Source organism: Ambystoma mexicanum, chromosome 5p (genome assembly GCF_040938575.1).
Source record: "Ambystoma mexicanum isolate Mex_15411 chromosome 5p, UKY_AmexF1_1, whole genome shotgun sequence".
NCBI lineage: Eukaryota > Metazoa > Chordata > Amphibia > Caudata > Ambystomatidae > Ambystoma > Ambystoma mexicanum.
This window is the reverse complement of record NC_090930.1, coordinates 54,064,268-54,072,627: the sequence shown is the minus strand read 5'-3', so window position 1 is coordinate 54,072,627 and position 8,360 is coordinate 54,064,268. Positions and strand designations below refer to the sequence as shown.

General features: G+C 54.7%; 1 non-coding gene across 1 annotated transcript; it reads right to left on the bottom strand.

Annotated features, from left to right (window-relative positions):
• Positions 1-2,317: 2,317 nt before the first annotated feature.
• On the bottom strand, positions 2,318-2,468 carry LOC138481913 (5.8S ribosomal RNA). Its single transcript, XR_011274500.1, has one exon. It is a non-coding gene; the product is annotated as a 5.8S ribosomal RNA (ribosomal RNA).
• Between the last annotated feature and the right edge of the window lie 5,892 nt (positions 2,469-8,360).

The window sequence follows — 8,360 nt, the reverse complement described above, 5'->3', positions numbered from 1 at the left end:
CTGGGTTCGGGGATCTGAACCCGACTTCCTGTTGATCGGCTGAGGGCAATGGAGGCCATAGCCCATCCCTTCCGAACGGCGCTCGCCCATCTCTTAGGACTGACTGACCCATGTTCAACTTCTGTTCACATGGAACCCTTCTCCGCTTCATCCTTCAAAGTTCTCGTTTTAATATTTGCTACTACAACCAAGATCTGCACCTGCGGCGGCTCCACGTGGGCCCTCGCCCCGGGCTTCTGTGCGTACTGCAGCAGCCCTCCTACTCGCCTGACTTAGCCCCCGCGGCTCTCAACGCCGGCCTGGTATGGGCCTGATGCTCCAGGGCCATCCATTTTCAGGGCTAGTTGATTCGACAGGTGAGTTGTTACACACTCCTTAGCGGATTCCGACTACCATGGCCACCATCCTGCTGTCTATATCAACCAACACCGTTTCTGGGGACTCATGAGCATCTGCATCATGCGCCTTAAGCCCGGGTCTGGTTCATCCCGCAGCGCCTGTTCTGCTTACCAAAAGTTGCCCACTGAGCACTTTCATACATTACCCGGCTCCATGCCAGTAAGCCGGGCTTCATACCCATTTAAAGTTTGAGAGCAGGTTGAGATTATTTTGGCCCCAAGACCTCTAATCATTCGCTTTGCTAGATAAAACTGGGGTTTCCGTGCGCCAGCTATCCTGAGTGAAACTTCGGAGAGAACCAGCTACTATATCATTCGATTAGTCTTTTGCCCCTATACCCAGGTCGATGACCGATTTACACATCAGGACCGCTACGGACCTCCACCAGGCCGAGTTTACCATCTTTCGGGTCCTATCACACACGCTCATGCATCATCTCTCTGACAGCGGGCGAGACGGGTCGGTGGAGGGCCCACCGCGACAGGATGCCACTGCAATCGCCGGGCACCGGCCCTCAACATCATTACATCACAGTGTTTCATTCATCCCTCTGACTCGGGCAGGCGTTATACTCTTAGTCAGTGTTTCCAAACAGGTCGGGTGGTTAACCGAGAACACCTCAGACCCCTGGCGCCCTTTGTGGGCCTCCCCGCCCGGCAGCACGACGTGGTTGGGGCGTATTGAGGGCAGTCTACCACAGTCACATCGGGAGCCCCGTCTCCCGTGGCCAATCTAGCAACCCCCAAGAGGAGCCAGGACAGTTGCCGGATAAGGGCCCGGTGGCGTTCTATCTCCCTCAGCCCCGTGGACACAGCAAAACTGCTGTCAGGGGGCTGTAACACTCTCTGCTGGAGCAGAGAGCCACCTGCCCCCTGGGGCCTTCCCAGCCGGTCGTGTTGCACCGATACAGAGGAAATGCGCCCTGCTGGGGCTGGATGTGCCCGGGCCGCAGACCTGCAAGGGCCTCCACCGTTCCAGGTGACCAACCTGCCTGCCGTGTTGAATCCTGTGGGTGGACTGCACAGACCCCACCAGTTTACCGCTCAACCGTTTCACACCCTCTTGAACTCTCTTCAACTTTCCCTTATGGTACTTGTTGGCCACCAGTCTCGCGCCCGTATTTAGCCATAGAGTTTACTACAAGCTTTGGGCTGCATTCCCAAGCAACCTAACTCCAAGAAGACCTGATTCCGGTGTGCAAGAGGACGCTATCGGCCTAACACCACCCGCGTGGGGAGACTCGATCAGAAGGACTTGAGCCCCTGAGCGATGCCGGGGAGTCGGTCTTCTGTACGCCACATTTCCCACGCCTGCTGCTGAATGGGGATTCGGCGCTGGGCTCTTCCCTTTCCACTGGCCTTTACTGATGGAATCTTGGTTAGTTCCTTTTCCTCTGCTTAGTAATATTCTTAAATTCAGCAGGGCAGCACGTCTGATCGGAGGCCGTGGTCGGGGAGCACAAAGCTCAGGGCAGCTGGCCTCGGGCCCGTACGTGGGGTTGCCCCAGCCCTTGGCGCAGGCGAGTGTATTCTGTCCCAATCTGTGACCGAAGCACACATGGTCACGAGGTCCGCGCTCCATGGTCATCCTGCGGCGGGAGCCGTGGGACCTCAAAAGCCACACACACAGCACAGCCAGGTGCCTCGGGGTGGGGGTAAGGTGCGCCAGGCTTTTTTAAAGCCTGCTGCCGCCACCACCACATCCAGGGCGCGTCTGCCACCCGGCCCTCCCTGAAACCAGCATGAGGAGGGGAAACTGGGGAAGCCAGGACACGTCAGCAATGAGCTTGCGCGCCAGATACAAGGATCCAGCGACGGTGCTGATCGGGGTCTGACCTTAGGGGGATGAAAGGAATGGGGTCCTGCGACAGCCCCAGCCACGACCCTGGGAGTGAACCCCGGGGCGATTCATGTACAAGCAACCCTCAGACAGACATAGTCCTGGGAAAAACCCAGGGCCACATGGTGCGTTCGACGTGTTGATCAATGTGTCCTGCAATTCACACTAATTCTCGCAGCTAGCTGCGTTCTTCATCAATGCACAAGTCGAGTGATCCACCGCCAAGAGCCACAGGCAACTTTTTTTGTCCTCGACGTCGGCCTGACCCTGCCGGTGCAGGAGAGGTTGGGGGAGGCAGCGCTGGCTGTGGCAGGACAGCCCAGCTCGGCCGAAACCATTGTGGTTTAAAAAAAAAAAAAAAATATTATAATAATTATAATAATAATCCAGGTGCTCAGCCTGACTGCCAGCTGCAGCAGCACAGCGCTTCCCAGGGGGATGGAGGTAGGCCGCTCCGCCACCTGCCCACACGGCCCGATCCACTCATCCTTCCCCGACCCCTTCCCTTTTGGGAGGGGGGCTGGGAGATGGACAACGAGGTAGGCCAGAGACAGCACAGATAGGGGGTTGGGTGGGACCACTAGAGTCTTCCAACCCCAGCCCGGCTGCATAGGGCCCAGCTCCAGGTACCTGGGCAAGAGGGAAGGTCACCCACTGTGCCAGCGGGCCTGGCCATTGCTCACACACAGATGTGGGCGGCTGGAACCTTGGCGCCCACCGTCAAGTGAGCCAGCTGCACCATGGCTCAGGGCTCATGCCTGGCGTGCCGGGCGCCTGTCTGCCTGGGGAGGCACCCCTCGAGAGCAATCAGGTTTCCCTCGGCTCCCGGCTGCCCCCACTCGGGGCTTCCCTGGTGACCGGGGTGTGCCCACCAATGCCCAGCCGCTGGCAGGTCAGAGAGAGGAGAGTGCGCCCCCGGCCAGCGCAGATGCGGGCTCAGTGAGGAGAGGGGGCTGGTTGACCACGCGCACCGGACCGCTCTGCGAGAGGTGCCCCGGGCTGTGGGTGTGCACGTCTGGGATGCAACCGAGGTCGGGCCCACGGCTCTCCCTCCCGCTGCTCCGCTGTTAATGATCCTTTATGCCCCCAGCCACAAGCAGAAACCATTCACACTCAAACGCCCCATTTCTCCTTCCAAACACGTTCCAGATTCAAATGCCACCTCCCTCCTGACCTACATGCCACCATCCCTCCATCCGAACCCACACAAAGACACCAACATCTGTCCCTCCATACCTACACCAAGATGCTCCACCCCTCAGAGCCACACCCATATGCTTCATCTCTACCTCCACACTCAGATGGCGCCATTCGCCCTCTCTCTATACCCACACCCGATTACCCCATCCCTTCAACACACACATGCTCCCACCACTCCAATAAACCAACATCCTTCTCTCCAGACAAACATACCCCATATCCCTCCATCCACACCCAGATGCCCCCTTCCTTCCCACCAGAGCGCTCCAGCCCTGACCCACATGCTCCACCATTCCCTGACATGCCCCCATTATATGCCCTGTCCCTCTATTCCAGATCAACAATGCCCCCTCCGATCCAGACGCCACGATGCCCAATCCCTTCCTCAAGACCCATACCATGATGGCCCATGCTCCCTCCACAAAGAAAGATGCCCCTATCCGTCCTCCGACCAATGAGTTCCAATCCTTCCCTCCAGACCCACACCAATGTGCCCCATCCCTCCCTCCAGATGCACACCAATGTGTCCTATGCCTCCCTTCATACCCACAGCAATGTCCCCATCCCTCCCTACAGACCCACACCCATGTGCACCATCCCTTCCTCTCAGACCCACACCAATATGTCCCATCCCTCCCTCCCAGAACCACACAAAGATGCCCCATCCCTCCCTCTAGACCAATACCATAATGCCCCATCCTCCCTCCACATAGCAAGATGCCCCTTCCCCTTACATCAGATGCCCATGTGCCGATCCTGAATCACATGCAGATAGCCCCAACCAACCCCCTCTAAAACCACCCATCCTAGTATGCCCCCATCCGCCCAGACCCACACCAATGTGCCCCGTCCCCTGCTTCCAGACCCACACCAATATGCGGTCATCCCTCCCCAGACCAATGTCCCCATCCCTCCCATCAAACCCACACCAATGTGCCCCCAACACCTCCCTACAGAGCCACACCAAGATGCCCCGTCCAACTTCCCAACCCACACCTAGATGACCCATGCCACCCTCCAGAACCACTGTGTCCCGTCTCTCCCTCCAGAAACACACCCATGTGCACCATCCCTCCACCCAAATCCACACCAATGTACCCTCACCACCTCCCTCCAGAGCCACACCAAGATGCCCACCCAACTTCTCAACCCACACCTAGATGACCTATGCTACCCTCCAGACCCACTGTGCTCCATCTCTCCCTCCAGAAACACGCCCATGTGCCCCATCCACCTCCCTTCAGAGCCACACCAATGTGCCCCACCACCTCCCCCCAGAGCCACACCAAGATGCCCCGTCCAACTTCCTAACCCACACCTAGATGACCCATGCCTCCCTCCAGACACACTGTGCCCTATCTCTCCCTCCAGAAACACACCCATGTGCACCATCCCTCTGCCAAGATCCACACCAATGTGCCCCACCACCTCCCTCCAGAGCCACACCAAAATGCCCTGTCCCACTTCCCAACCCACACCTAGATGACCCATGCCTCCCTCCAGACACACTGTGCCCCATCGCTCCCTCCAGAAACATGCCCATGTGCCCCATCCACCTCCCCTCAGAGCCACACCAATGTGCCCCACCACCTCCCCCCAGAGCCACACCAAGATGCCCCGTCCAACTTTCTAACCCACACCTAGATGACCCATGCCTCCCTCCAGACACACTGTGCCCCATCTCTCCCTCCAGAAACACACCCATGTGCACCTCCGCCAAGATCCTGTCATGATGCCTACCTCCAAGGAGCCAGGTCCGACCCAGCAACCCCAGAGGCAGGCATCATTTCCCCCAGGGGAGTGCCAGCGGGCCCAAGCTGGGGCCCTTTAGACGCAGTCCTGGCGCCTTAGGCGCCAGGCTCATGTTGGACCTCTGTCCTGGCGCCTTAGGCGCCAGGCTCATAAAGCTAGACATGTGTTCAAGTGCTTTAATGTGCACTTACCTGATGCAGACCATGCTGCCACATCCAGGCCCTCTTGAGGCCTGAATAGGAACTACTTTACCTGTGGGACTACTTTCCACCCGGGTGTGGTCGGGGAAGGATACATACCTGATCGGAGGAAGGATACACACTTGGAACTTCTTCCAAAGCTATTTAAACCACACCCGATCAGCAACTCACGCTTCGCGTTGTTCTGCTCCTCGCAGCTGGACGCTCTCCGTGTCAGCTCCTGCATCTGGACTTCAGCCACGCCTGTCAGCATCCTGGGTCACCTGCAAAGGGAGACAAGAGACCTACCAGCTAATCTGCACCACGGAGACATCACCGACGATCCTGAAAGGGAAGACATCATTTTTAAAAGCATTTCGTTACGATCGCTGCAGCGCTGCATTTCACTCACCTTTCCTGGGTTCCTCCATCTTCAGCAGCGATCATCCGGATACACAGCCACTTCCCAGAGCCTAGAGAAAAAGACAAGAATAAGAGGTGAGAGAAGGAAGGGAATAGGAAAAGCTCAGTTTCCTTCTAAGACTTACCTGTTGGGTCATTCCCATTTCATTTCGGGTCTTGCTGCTTCCAAGCAGGACCCCGGCCCCTATGGGGAAAAAAAACAAAGACTTTAGATGAACGAATGCAAAAACATTACCTGAGCGCTCATCTAGGACTTACCAAATCTTTACTGGAACTGCACGTTTCACTTCGGGTCGGCGCCATATCTCCGGCATTCCGAACCCCGGCCCCTATGGGGAAAAGACATCAACATCAGCGCTTTGTTGCAAGAAGTCTCCAAAGGAATCTTCATTCATCACCTGAAAAAACACAATGAACATTATTATTTAAAGCTTGAACTTTTGAACTTGCAACAGAGCTTTTACAGCGCCTTACCAGTATAATCAAGCTTACCTGAACTCCCATCCAACCTCAATCCAGTGAAGTAACTGGGTTCAACGCGCCCCTGCATCAGAAGTAGGATGGAGAGCTCGTCCTTTCAGACCCTAAGGTGAGACTTCACGGGGAATCGTGGAGGGTTGGAAGAGAGTGGGAGGCTTCAGCATAACTCAGTCAGTAGGTAATACTCCCTTTTCACGCACAGGGGAATATTCCTGCGAGCCGGAGAAGCCAGAGTAGAGGGCCCTTCCTGTCCATCTTCAGAGTCCTGCGCTTCACCATTGAAGAAGCATCAGCACTCGAAGCCAGACCTGCGCCTCCGTTGGTATGAGGTGAGCGTTACAGAACGCGAAGCCTACCCACAATTTCCCACCCGGGCGCTATGGAGACTTCCGAGACTGACCAGCTGGCCCAGCTTTTGGGGGAATTACGGGCAGAGGTGCACTCAGCCCGCCAGGAGACTAACGCTCTCAAAAGAGAACTGATCTTATCTAAGGAAAGAACTGATGACCTAGCCAAAAGGTTATTACAGGCCCAGGCAGGGCACACTCCTTTAACTAATTCCGGAGACATTTCCACATCAATGGGTTTGAGTAACCCGGTACAAATTAATCTACCAGAACACATGCCTTTGGCCCCGCCTGAACGTTTTGCGGGGGATCCCAAGAAATATGCCGTCTTTATGAACCAATGTCGTTTACACTTTCTATGCAGACCCGGAGCCTTCCCTAACGACCAGACCAAGGTAGCCTTTATACTATCTTAACTCAGTGGCAGTGCTGCCGATTGGTCTATTCCATTGGTAAATCAGGATGATCCCATTCTCCAGGATTTTCAGGGCTTCCAAGCCAGCATGGACAGATTGTTCGCTCGACACTCTCAAGGACAGGCCCTTGATAACAAACTGCTATCCTTACGACAAGGTAATCAGGATCTTCTGTCCTACATAGCCACCTTTAACAGACTGGTTGTGGAAACTGGATGGCCAGAAAGCAAAAGGATCACATTGTTTTATCGAGGCCTGCGCGGAGAGCTTAAGGATGTTCTAGCTCAGATAGTAACCCACCCCAGGTCTGCGCAGACTACATTGACTTGGTGGTTCAACTTGATCACAGACTTCAAAATAGAAAAGCAGATCGGTTCAAGTATGAAAACCGAGCACCGATCAAAACCCACGCTACCTCCAAGAGTATCGACGTATCTGAACCTATGCAAATCGGTGGTGTTAAAGGACCATTAACGCAGAAAGAACGAGAGAGAAGGCGGCAAATGCGACTTTGTCTGTATTGCGGGACTTCCGGTCACTTTCTTCGAAATTGTCCAGTTAAACCACTTAAGAAGGTGGTTGGAGCTACTGATAACGAATTAGTGACACCTGATTCGGGAAACGACCTAGCCCGGCAAGCGTAGGGGTCCGCTTGCCGAGCTTGAAAACTAACTCTTTGACCTCGCATTTCGTCATGCCAATGGTGCTCGTGGACCCAAAACAGCCTCAGCAGTTGCATGCTATAAAAGCATACATCGACAGTGGAGCTATTGGAAATTACAATGACCATGAATTGGCTTCCAGGATTAAGCTTCCTCTCCGCCCGAAAGTAACCCAAGATGTCATTACTACAGTAGATGGAACCGAAATAGCCTCAGGGCCTGTAACGCATTCCACTGTTGAAGTGACACTGGTGGGTCAGGATGGACATCGGGAAGCAATCGTGTTTGATGTGATCAAGGCCCCACAATTTCAAGTAATTCTTGGAATTCCTTGGTTAGAAACACATAATCCCAGAATTGACTGGCGAGCAAAGAAGATAAGTTTTCCTGATTGTGAACCAACTTGTTATCCAAGAAATCCAGCTATGGGTCTAGCCACAGCAACTTCCACCCCTGTACAGCTACCGTCAGAATACCAAGAATTCCAAGACATTTTTCAGAAAGAACAGGCTAACACGTTACCTCCCCATCGGTCTTATGAATGCCAGATCGATCTGGTACCCAATGCTCAACTACCTTGTAGTAGGATTTATGCTCTTACGGAACCTGAGAACCTGCATTTGCGTCAGTATTTAGATCAGTACCTAGCCAATGGTTTTATTT